This window comes from Perna viridis, chromosome 15 (genome assembly GCF_037379345.1).
Source record: "Perna viridis isolate PV_CMFRI_1.1 ecotype Kerala chromosome 15, ASM3737934v1, whole genome shotgun sequence".
NCBI classification, from domain to species: domain Eukaryota; kingdom Metazoa; phylum Mollusca; class Bivalvia; order Mytilida; family Mytilidae; genus Perna; species Perna viridis.
Window position 1 is genome coordinate 25,996,557 of NC_142459.1, and position 13,109 is coordinate 26,009,665.

Sequence of the window (13,109 nt, forward strand, 5' to 3'; positions counted from 1 at the left end):
AGGTAAATACTTCCGTACACTGTGATTGGACAAATTATGCTGATACCCAAAATGTTTTATTAATTCCAGGCTCTAACATTATTATACCTTTAAAAAATTGCAAAAAAAAATATATTTTTTGAAAACCGTTTTATATAAATGTTATGATTTTTTTTAAATTTATGTGTCATTCACAGTAAAAGGGGAAACTTTGACCCAAAACATCATCTGCTTAAAAACCAAAGAACCGAGCGGATTTTGCTATGACTTTGATTGCGACTATAGTTAGAGAAATGAAGATATTACAGGAAAAAAGTCAGTTTATAGCTCCGTCATTGCCTTAAAGGTGTAAATTTTTCACTACAAAAATTTCACTATTGTTGCCTATGGGAAATAAAAAGTACCGTTCTACCTAAAAAAAAAAAACAACGGAAAACTTCTTAGAATTATTTTTCCTGGACTGATGTCGGACATCTCCGAACTTTTTCCGGCTGAAAATTAAAAAAACATTCTGAAAACTCAAAAAAAAACATTTCTTACTTGGCGGCATTTTTTAGACATGGCAGGGGCCAGGGGAAACAATTTTTTAATTGTGGCCCTACAACACCGACAGCATACATGTACATGTAATACCATTATACGGCCACAATTTTTTGTTTAATCGTATATTAAAACTTCAGTTTTTAGTCTTTAAGCCAAACCAAACTATACATGTGCTTGTAAGCAGATACAAGTAACAGGGACATTTTCAGTACAAAATAAAAAAAATACCTATAATTACCTTTTGTCTTGGCAACAGGGAGTGATGTCTCAACACCAGATGCTTCTGCCATACTACTGATATTTGTGGTGTTCTCAAATGAAAATTATTTTCTTTTTAGCTCCATGTACCATAAAATCATTTCATTTCACTGCTACACCTAAAAAAATATAAAAAAATGGGTCAAAGACAGAAATACAACACAAATATAGCTGGGCTGCTGTAAAGTACTGCTTGCAGCATAACTTTTCGCTTTCGGAAGGAAATGTTAAAAAACACAAGGTTGGTAGGAAGTAGAAATGTAACAGACCTGAAATGGTATTCCACGATAAGGTACCCCATACTGATGTTGTATACCAAATGGCATTCCACGATAAGGTACTCCATGCTGAAGTAGTACCTAATGGTATTCCACTATAAGGGACCCCATACTGAAGTAGTATGCCAAATGGTATTCCATGATAAGGGACCCCATACTGAAGTTGTATACCAAATGGTATTCCACAATAAGGGATCCTGCATACTGAAGTTGTATATCATATGGTATTCCACTATAAGGGACTCCATACTGAAGTGGTATACCAAATCGCATTCCACCATAAGGGACCCCATACTGATGTTGTATATCAAATGTCATTCCACTTTTAGGGACCCCATACTGAAGTTGTATACCAAATGGCATTCCACTATAAGGGACTCCATACTGAAGTTGTATACCAAATCACATTCACCATAAGGGACCCCAAACTGAAGTTGTCTGGTGGCTACATATTTTACGTTTTAAAATATTTTTCACCTGGTTGCAACTGGTGTTGTTTCTTTTTCTATCAATTTTATTAAAAATCTTAATCAGCCTTTCTGACATAGCCCCCTTTCTTGTTAGTCCATTGGGCAAATGTAATTAAATTCTCTTTGATGTTCGAGCCCAGTTTGTTTTGGTTTTTTCGTTTTTGTTTTTGTTTTTTGTTTTTTGTCTTAAACTTTGTGTGAATTAAACCTATTGACGAAATTTGTTGCAAAGTTTTCATACCTCTACAAAATAATAAATTACATGTACGCAGTGCTTAGTTAGGAAAGTACATTGTCATATTAATATGGGGAGCTAGGTTATGTTTTTCTTGTTTTAAATTAACAGGATCCATATTTTTCAGAAACAAGAGGCTCCTGGGAGCCTAAATCGCTCACTTGGTTAACTTTGTGCCTTTCAAGGGCGATTACATTGACGAGGAATGGTCTCACTTATCACTTCTTGGTCAAATGGCCACTCCCAGTGTAGTACAAAAATCACACTGACAGGGATCTCCATGGATCAAAACGAACACATGGCTAGAAAATAACTTAATTTCCAAACAAAGTATGATAAAGTTGAATGCGCAAAAAAGAGGCCATGGAGAACCCTGCATTGTAGGTGCATAATTTGTATTATGCTTACTATAAGTAGTCAACATAAAGCTGAGAGTGTGTACTTTAAAATTATATATATGTAATTTACTACAATTGTATGAATATTGTTTACATGTATAAGTAATTTGTCTCCATGCTGTTAGTAAATAGAAAAGGTAAAAATGTGGATTTTCAGTACTGGTATGGTAATTTCAGTGTTAAAATTGAGCTATTGTCATGATTTAGGAACCACTAAGTACTCTTAACACTAGCTCTTTAGCTATCACTTTGGGTTTTTTAGTTGGGGGTCAAATATAACTGGAGAGCATGATTTCACTCACAAAATTAAACTTCCCTAGACAGCATGTGACAATTCAGCCGAAGAATTAATTAGGTAAATGACTATTTAAATCTCACTCTCTTTAACTCAGGTAGGCCATTCTGCCAGATAAGACAAAAGTTGTTAGCTATGTTCATTAAACTTATTATAGAATCCTCCAAAATGTGAACACTGCAAATTAACAAATAAGATGTATGCCAGTGTTTAGGGCAGAGTTCTAGGATTCCACTTTTCTGACATCCAGGGGCAAGCATAGGTCTAACATTTCAATATGGACATACATTGTAGCAATTGGTTTCAACACAATAGAGCACAAAATTTGAAAATTAATTGGTTTTCAAAATCAGACCGAAGATGCAGTAGTCAATTTTTTGGGGGTGTTGCACCTTTGATCCCTTACAACTCAAAACCCTTTGATATGTCTGATACTTGATGAAAAATGCAGTCAAAGATTTTCGTAAGAATTTTTTTTTTAATTTAAAATCTGACATAAAATAAAAAAAAAGTTCGTTTTTTGGTGTGAAGCCCTTTGACTCCTTATATTTCGAGAATAGTTTCATCTTCAAGTTATTGCAATTTCAATGGAGACCAATTGTGCAGACTCTTTCTGTATTGTTACAAATCACAATTAATGGCTAAATAAATAAGGACCATTCCAAACAACATTTGGGTAGAACCTTCAGATATTTTGAGATCATTCAGCTCTTAACAATGAAAACTTCAAAATTCATACTAATAATATCCTGCAGAACTTTCTTTGAAAAGACTGGTCTTCTATGTCACTAATCCTCAAATCTTTTCAGCCACTTATTTTGTCTTGCTCTCATCATCCGAAATGGCACAAATGCGATATGCACTAAAATCAGGCGACTTCCACCAGAATCTTGGTTTCCTTGATATGATATTAACTCTTTTGTAACCCTGAATTAAGACTTGAATGCTTCTCACACTGAAGATATAACTATAGTTCCATGTACCAGGAAGTGCAAGAAAAGTTTTCATTCAACAAGTTTCTCTCAAATTTGTAATGATCTTTGGGTCGCTTATGATATTGACCAGAGAACAGATTAGGAACAGGATTAAAATATATATATTGATGCCCTAATAATGATTATGGCCCATATATTCAATTGTAATAAGCCCCTGCGTTTAATTCAGAGAGTGAGTTATAAATATTGCATTAAGTTCAATGCTAACTGTTCATTTCATCTTTTACTGTAAACTTCCACCTCTCAAACAAGAAAGAAAAAATCACGTGTAGAACACATGTGCATGATTTTTAAGAGGTTCTTACGCTGCATTCACATCTTAAATCATAACCAAAAAAAGACAAAAAACAAAAAAACAAAAAAACAAAAGAAAAAAAATTATCTGCCTCAGAGCTTTAGAAAAAAAAACACTTCAATTATGTAATATGAATACAGCACAGGTCAGCAGGATAATATGGTGTAGTACATAAATAATAATGCAAATCATATGCGAATATTAAGTACTAAAATTATGAGTGCAAAAAAGGGCGTTTACAATATTCTTTAAAACAGGAGGTTTGCCAGGTCAGGGGAAATTCAGACAGATGGCGGGACCCAAAGAAGTGAATAATTTTTTCATTGATTTCGGTTTTTTTGTATTTGCATTGCTCAAATTTCTTACTTTACAAACTGATTTTTAATTCAAAATAGTATGTTTATCGTAAAAGTTTGTTTTATTTTTTTTCGAAAACGAAAGTAAAATTCAATAACATTAAAATTTCTGGTAAATGACAGCTCTGTGTAATGAAAGCGAACGTAATCAAATAGAACAGATCAAGAAGATGTTGATAATTACATGACAAGTTTGGCCTTACATGACGGTGTGTTGATTGTTCTAGTAATATCCTATCAACTGCATTGGCACTCTCTTTAGGTACCAGTATCGTATTGCATATCCCTGAGCAGGTGTACGTCAAAACATGGATGCTATAAAAATATAGTGCATTTTCTTTTTGCCTCTCTACAAACTAATATTTTGTCAAAAGATATGAACAATGACTTATAAAATAGAGCAAACATCACACTGTAAGATGAAGCCATTTTGTAAAAGAAAATCTAACATAATATCATAAAAATGTTCCACTGAAAAGGTTGGTTTGGTGAGTGCAAAACGAAAGTGAAAGTAGGGAAAATGGCTATTTATAGTTCGAGACTACTTTTCTGTCCGATCTTCGTGAACTCACCCTATTTTCTTTGCGGGAAATTATTTTTTCACATGTCCTTAGAAATGCTACATAAGTGAAAGTTTTTGAGTCAATTTACATATTTTTTTTAAAAATCCTAAAAATATGCACTTCACTATAGAAGTCTATGGGAAAATTAATACGATACTGAGACCTAGTAAGCCAGTTTTTCAAGTAAAGTTGGATATTCAGCAAGTTGCATTTACCGGCTGTAAAAGTAGTAGCCCAATGCAGGTAACACTTTTAAGATGAATTAGCCAACTTTTGAACCTGATTTTTTATAGTAGCTCTGTTTTTTTTTGCATTTATGGTTAATCTTTACCGAATTTGGAAATGCATTTTGTTTTCATGAATTTGTATAATATCAGTTCAATAAAATTATTATATTGACTGTTTATGATGAGCATATCTATATTCATGTAACCTAAAGAAAGTAATACACCTGCATTAAGGATAGTTTTCAAGTTACAACACATTTTAAGTATGTGATTAGGACTTGAAAATAGTCATTTTCCATACATTACCTCTTATATATGAAAAAATGAATATTTTTTTTTATTTTTTTGTTTTTCTTTCAAATAAATAGCTAAAATGAGTTGCCATACAACTGTGTGGTTGATTTAAACACAGAAATGTCACAAAAGTCAACAGCCAATTTTTTAGTGGACTTTTTTTAGTGGTTCAAATGGACAGATTCTAATGCTGCAAGAAAAATAAAGGTGTTTTTTCATATAAAAACTGAATTTTTTCATAAAGTATCTAAAGCAGACAGTTGTTATTATAATATTTATACCAATAAACTATTTTTCTTACATCATAGCTATCTGTTTTAAAGAAAAAGTCCTTTATCTGTCATATTGAGGTCCATTTGTATCTGCCTGGGGTATCAAAATGGCTGAAAATCTGTATTTTCTGCATGTGAAAAGCTATATTTTTTTAAAACTATGATATTGGTATAATTTTTTTTTTTGATTTATTATCATTGAAATGACCATATCTATAGTTTAAAACAGTTGGTTGTACAGGTCATTATACTTTACTTTCAACAAGAGGCTCCCTTGAGTTAAAGACAAGAAAGGAGGTTCAGATATTAATATTTCCATATATGGAACTCACAAGTAGGGATTAAATAATGATTTGGAACTCATAGTACAGCTCATGCATCTACCATGTCAGAATAAACCACAAATTTGCTTAGTTTGACTAATACAGCAGCTTTTTACCAAAAGTGATATTTTCTGGCTAACATTAAGATATTAGTCTCGTGCCTGGAATAGGGTACCTATATAAAAAATTTAATAGAAAACTCATGTTTATAGCAGGGCAATGATATTCTGAATTTTCAGTATAAAAATGAATACTCTAGCAGAAAAACAACAACTTTTATGATTATATTGAAATTTTTTATAAGTAATAGGTACCAGTATCGTATTGCATATCCCTGAGCAGGTGTACGACAAAACATGGATGCTATAAAATATAGTGCATTTTCTTTTTGCCTCTCTACAAACTAATAGTTTGTCAAAAGATATGAACAATGACTTATAAAATAGAGCAAACATCACACTGTAAGATAAAGAACTTTTTTAAAAGATAATCTAACATAATATCATAAAAATGTTCCACTGAAAATGTTGGTTTGGTGAGTGCAAAACGAAAGTGAAAGTAGGGAAAATGGCTATTTATAGTTCGAGACTACTTTTCTGTCCGATCTTCGTGAACTCACCCTATTTTCTTTGCGGGAAATTATTTTTTCACATGTCCTTAGAAATGCTACATAAGTGAAAGTTTTATTGAATCAATTTACATATTTTTTAAAAAATCCTAAAAATATGCACTTCACTATAGAAGTCTATGGGAAAATTAATACGATACTGAGACTTTTACACAGGGGATATCATAGGGAAAGGGGAAGGAAACAGAGAAATATACCGCAAGAAAATGGCGAATATTTCCTCTCGGAAAAGCTTTGGGTTCTTCAAAAATGCCCGATAAATATATAAAGTAAGCTGAACATCTCGCTAACGAGATGTTCATTTCATTGGCCGTAAACTTAGCCGAAACATAACGAATATTTTAATTAGCCACGTGCATAACAGCTTCGCTTTTTCTTTTAGGTTAAACCTCTAGATTCGGCATCCTTTATATAATAATTTACGATTAATATTCAAACCGTAGACATTTATTTGAAAATTTAAACAAAGCAAGTACATATATCCAGGGGGTCATTTTTTTCTGTAAGTGGAAAAGGGGGGTTCTGTTTTTTTAAAACTTCAAAGAGGGGGGGTCATTTTTTGCACATTGATTTCAAGGGGATGGGGGGTCAAAATTTTTAGTTAATCGGTGCATTACACCAGTCCAATTAAAACATATTTTCCCACCATTAAACATTTTATTTCATTGTCACATGCATGATGTCTGGTAAAATCAAGTTCACACATCAACATAACCATCAGGACATAAAACATTTAGTTATTAAATCAAATTGGTCCGACTTAACTGCTGACGAATGCGGTGGTTTCATTATAACCACCAAACCATTTATTGTGGGGGGCAATTCATTCATTCATTCATTCATTCTTTAATTCCTCAAAATAGAGATTACATGAATTGCAATTACATAATTACAAATTAATTAACACACAAATAGGAAGTATTAAATAGTAATAAGAATGAATTGTATTATTAATTCATATCAATATACAAGTAAAGTGAGCAAGACATGTTCGTGTACTGGTGACATTACATGCATTAGCTACAAAAATGTATTGCAACAACGTAAGCATCTTAAATATTCGCCTGTTGACTTTACAATATGGACGTGGCAGAGCCGTCTGAATTCATCTATATCGGAATCACAGAGTTCAGTGGAAGTTTTTCTACCGAGGAGAATTCGGACAAGCGATTCATCATCATACTCGCTTAGTTCTACGTACAACTCTAGAGGAAAATGTTCAATTATAAGGTCCATCCAAACATTAAACAACTCTGAAGTACTTGTACAGTTTTGGGTAGCATGGACAAGCATGTCAGTGAATATTTGATCACATAATTTACATGATTGTTCGATTAGGTTTGGTACAGAGGAAATGTATTTAACAATAATGTGAGCGGTACGCAGATCAAAGCAGTTTGTAGGGTACTTCCAGATGTCAGCAACAGCAATGGAATTGTGGATTTCTCTGAATCGACTAAAGCCACTATGTGAGTCTATACGTGTTTTCCAGCCATTATCATTTTTGTATGAACCGCATTTACCACCATGTATTTCCATTCTAATTTGCCAGGAAAGTCACCGTCTCTGATAAAGATCGCAAGGCATTCGTACAGGTTATATTTGATTAAGATATCTAAAATATCCGAGATAAAGCCTATGCGATTTCGATTGTCTGTTAGGCATGTAAAAAGTCTGTGTAGGAAGATAGTTTTCGCCAAGCAGCTATTATCCAACTTGCATTGTTTACCGAAGAAATAAAGTTTGCGTTTTTCGATTTCACTTGTTATGCTGCGTAACCCAACCATACTTTCACAAATGTCCGATCGTGTGAGTGTGCTGAACTTTTGTGCATGTTTGACAACAAAATGTTGAAATCTATTTAGAAGTGCTAGCTCGGTATTCGTTAAATTGCTCCATACTTCACAACCGTATAGAACGGTGGGTATAACAACAGATCTATATAATTTTATAAGCACTGACGGATTTGTATTTCCACATCTGATATTGTCAATTGCAAAATAAATGTTTCTACCTTTCCTACAAACGTTCGTTGTCCTTGAGAGAGACTTAAATTTACCATTGAGTTCAATCCCTAAATGCACATGGCTTTCTAAAATTGGAATTATTTCCTGGCTAACTGTCCATTTTAAGTCTGATTTTACGAACGATTTAGAAAATTGTATCACACACGGTTTCCTGCCATTGAACTGAAACCGCCACTTATTCGCATATTCGGTGCACAAATCAAGCATTCGTTGTAATGCTTTAGGTGTTGTAGCAATGCATGTAATATCGTCAGCAAGCGAAGGGGCACAACATTTTATACTATTTACACCTGTTACCTGATTAAAATTACACAGCTCATTTATTAAATCATTAATAAACACAAGGTATAAAAAACCAGATAATACACCACCTTGCCTTACACCTTCATTTACTTCAAAATACTTTGATTTGCATTGATTTACAATAACCGAACTTTGTGTATTACTATATAACATATTTATACAAGACCAAGCTTTACCTTTAACACCTAAGTTACAAAGTGACTTAAGCTTGCCACCACCTTTAAATAACGGAACCAAAAGACCCTTTCGCCAAACACTGGGTACTTCACATTTAGATATCATGGTATTTAGAAAAACTGTGAGGCATTCAATTAGTTTCGGTCTGCCAAAAATTAAATGTTCATTTTGAACCAAGTCATTTCCACTTGCTTTTCTACGTTTTAATTGTTTGATAACCGCCGCAACATCTTCGTCAGTTATGATACCACCGGGTAAGTTTTGTTCTTTAACAACGTCACACACAGTTTCAATGTCGTCATACATTTTATTCACTTCACTGAATGTTGATTCGTCAAACATAGAAGTATCGGACTGTGTATACAAGTCTTTGAAGTAACTGGCAAACGCATTACAAACCGATTCGGGGGTATTATGAACAGTGTCATTAAAGTATATCTCATGGCACACCTTTGACTGTTTTGGTTTCTGTCGCTTTATAAGTTTCCAAAACAACCTTATATCACATTCAGCTGCATTGTTTATATCATCGTATGTCTCTTCCATATATTGATAATGAGCAAGTTGCTGTATATTCCTAAAATTACGTTTCGCTCGTTTATAATTAAAGTAAGACGGATATTGCATACCCCTTGGTCTACCATCCTGCAACCATATTTTACGCATTTCACGTTCTTTAAGATGCGCTGTTTTAACGTCTGCATTCCAATACGGTTTCGTATATGGATTGAATCTGTTACATGGTATTGATTCTTTTGCCGCATCAAGTATCGTAGTCACCAAATCCGAATAAAAGGAATCTATGTCTTTGTCGTTGTGTTGAAGATCGTGTATAAGTCTATTTAACGGTTTACAAAGACTGTCTTGGTATTTACGCACATGCTGATCGGTGACTTTGTGCCACGATGGTAACTTCGAAAATTTGTTCGACTCAATATAAATATTTTCTTCTAGCACAACGGATGCCATAACGGGCAGATGATCCGATGTCGAACTGAATGTTCCTTCTTCCAGAATTTTGTATTGTCTTAATTGTCTGACTAGCGTCTCTTCAAGTAAAATATAGTCTAACATGGTATTCATTAAGGGAAATGTAAAGTCTGGACCTTTCCGCAAAGCTTTAAATGAATCAGTAAATGGGTGATATAGAAAATGTCTTTTTACGAAATTTTGTAGTTCTTTTGATTTTACTCTGTTTGTAAGATTCATGTGTTTACTGATGCAACTAGCGTTTAAGTCTCCTGCAACAATAATTTTACCATAATTAGTGTAAAATGAACACAGGTCATCAAGGGCATTTAGCTCTTGCCTATAATTATCAACTGAACTATCTGCAGGTAAGTACACGCCAAAAATAAAAATTGATCTAGATTTTTTGCATGTGACTTCAATACCTACAATTCTATCAGAGTTCGTATCTACAATTTCTTTAACTGAGAATTGTAAAGTAGATTTATACATTAAAGAGATACCACCTTTTCCATGTGTATAGTAGTATGGTTCATGTAGCTTGTCAGTTTTTGATATACGACGATACCTTTTATCAATATTTTCCATATACGAAAGAAAGTTTGGTTTAAGTTTATGCTCACATATAATTGCAATATCACAATTTGTATGATTAAGTAAATTTTCCAATCACACAGTGGATGACATTATACCTCTCACATTCCATGTCAATATGTTAAGGCTCATTATAGCAAAAGCAACACAACAGATATTAAAAATAAACATTATGAACAACATGGGAACTAGTTTATTGTATAGACCAGACTAATTTTCTGGACTTTCACTCCATTTCTGTTGCCAGTCGCGGTTGCTTAACCATCTTCTACATCGTACACCGGACGGCCAATGAGTATTGTTTTCAATAAGGTCAGCGCAATCTTCTGATACGTTCAATTTTGCGGAAATACGAGACGATCCATATTTGCCACGGAAGAGTTGTAAAAATGTAGGTTTTACTCCTTTTAATTCGAGAAATCGTAGAATACCAGACATCGTGGACTTATTGTCAATTCCAGATAAATAGAACCTTGCCGAACGTTTTCTGGGAGACACACCAACGAATACATCAGAGTTGGTCGGTTTTGTTTCCTCGGTATTTCCACGCACACGAACAGGAATTCTAAAATTTACTTGGCCTTCATTCGTATCAATTATATTTATATTGTTCGATTCGGAGTTTAACAAAGTTTGTTTAACACCACTTGATTCTGATGGTAGCATGTCACCGCTATAACTTAAAACTCGATTCGTACCGTTACTTTCGCCGGAAGATATTCTTGTGTCTAACTGTTTATTGATCTGCGGCGAAACTGTACTCACTTCTTCGTGTGTATTTGCCGACGTGTTTTTGACATTTAAATCCGTAGGGGCTCGCTCCGGGGACAACTTCGAAGCATAAGACGGCTTGTTCAACACTTTTAACTCGTTTAATGTTTTTTGCATCATAGCTTGTAGCTTGACATGTCTATCCAGATCTGAGTTTATAAGATCTATGTCTGTTTTAAATTTGTTTAAGTCAAAATCATCCAGTGGTTTGATTTGTTGTGAGATTAATTTAAATTTAACGTCATTTTGTATTGACATTCTTTCACATTCACTCAAATGTGTATTGAATCGATCTTTTAGATCGCACAATTCTGAACGTAGCTTACTGTTTAACAACTGTAGATTCTTAATTGTTTTTTCTTTCAATTGCTCGGATTTTTCTAGTTCTGACACCCTTTCCAAAGGAGCATGTAAACTAACACGCATCTCGATAATTTCAGTTTTAAGGGACTCGCTAAAAGTTTCGGTAACAATGGATTTACTGTGACCATCGTCTTTTCTGAAAACTTCTTCAATTTGAGTTTTATCGCCTTGTAGAAACATATATAATATATGACAATCTCTAGCATACTTTGTTAATGAAGAGCTTTTTGTAGTCGTTTTTCTTGTAAATAATTTCCCCGTGGGACACCCTTGTAATGATTTTGCTCGACTAGCAAGCGAACTTCGATACCATGTAAGGCAATCTTCCGAATTATTTGTTAGTTTAATAAGTTTTATTATGTATGCATCTTTAGGGAGATCTGCAAGATCCCGATCTAGTTTTGCAATGAATTCTTGTTGAGGAACATAATCCCTTTGAAAAGTTTGGTTTAAGGTAGAGTTGAGTTCACCGTGGCCATTGTTTACCTTTTGTTGACTTGGGGTACCAATTTCGGTGAAAACTCTGATAAAGTCAATGTTTTGGGGTGAATACTCTCCTAAAGTTCCATTTAACTGAGAACTATCAATAACGCTCTGATCCATGGGAAGAACAGGCGATGAATCCATAAATACATCCATAGTTTGACTGATTTCAACACCCGGGCAAATAACATGTCCACCACTATCGGTAGCCATCTTAACTTTTTGTTAGTTCCATGTACCAGGAAGTGCAAGAAAAGTTTTCATTCAACAAGTTTCTCTCAAATTTGTAGTGATCTTTGGGTCGCTTATGATATTGACCAGAGAACAGATTAGGAACAGGATTAAAATATATATATTGATGCCCTAATAATGATTATGGCCCATATATTCAATTGTAATAAGCCCCTGTGTTTAATTCAGAGAGTGAGTTATAAATATTGCATTAAGTTCAATGCTAACTGTTCATTTCATCATTTAATGTAAACTTTCACCTCTCAAACAAGAAAGAAAAAGTCACGTGTAGAACACATGTGTATGATATTTAAGAGGTTCTTACGCTGCATTCACATCTTAAATCATGACCAAAAAAAGACCAAAAAACAAAAAACAAAAGAAAAACCATTATCTGCCTCAGAGCTTTAGAAAAAAAAACACTTCAATTATGTAGTATGAATACAACACAGGTCAGCAGAATAATGTGGTGTAGTACATAAATAATAATGCAAATCATATGCAAATATTAAGTACTAAAATTATGAATGCAAAAAAAGGGGTTTACAATATTCTTTAAAACAGGAGGTGTGCCAGGTCATTCAGACAGGTGGCGGGACCCAAACAAGTGAATAATTTTTTCATTGATTTCGGTTTTTTTGTATTTGCATTGCTCAAATTTCTTACTTTACAAACTGATTTTTAATTCAAAATAATATGTTTATCGTAAAAGTTTCTTTTTTTTTTTTTTTCGAAAACGAAAGTAAAATTCAATAACATTAAAATTTCTGGTAAATGAAAGC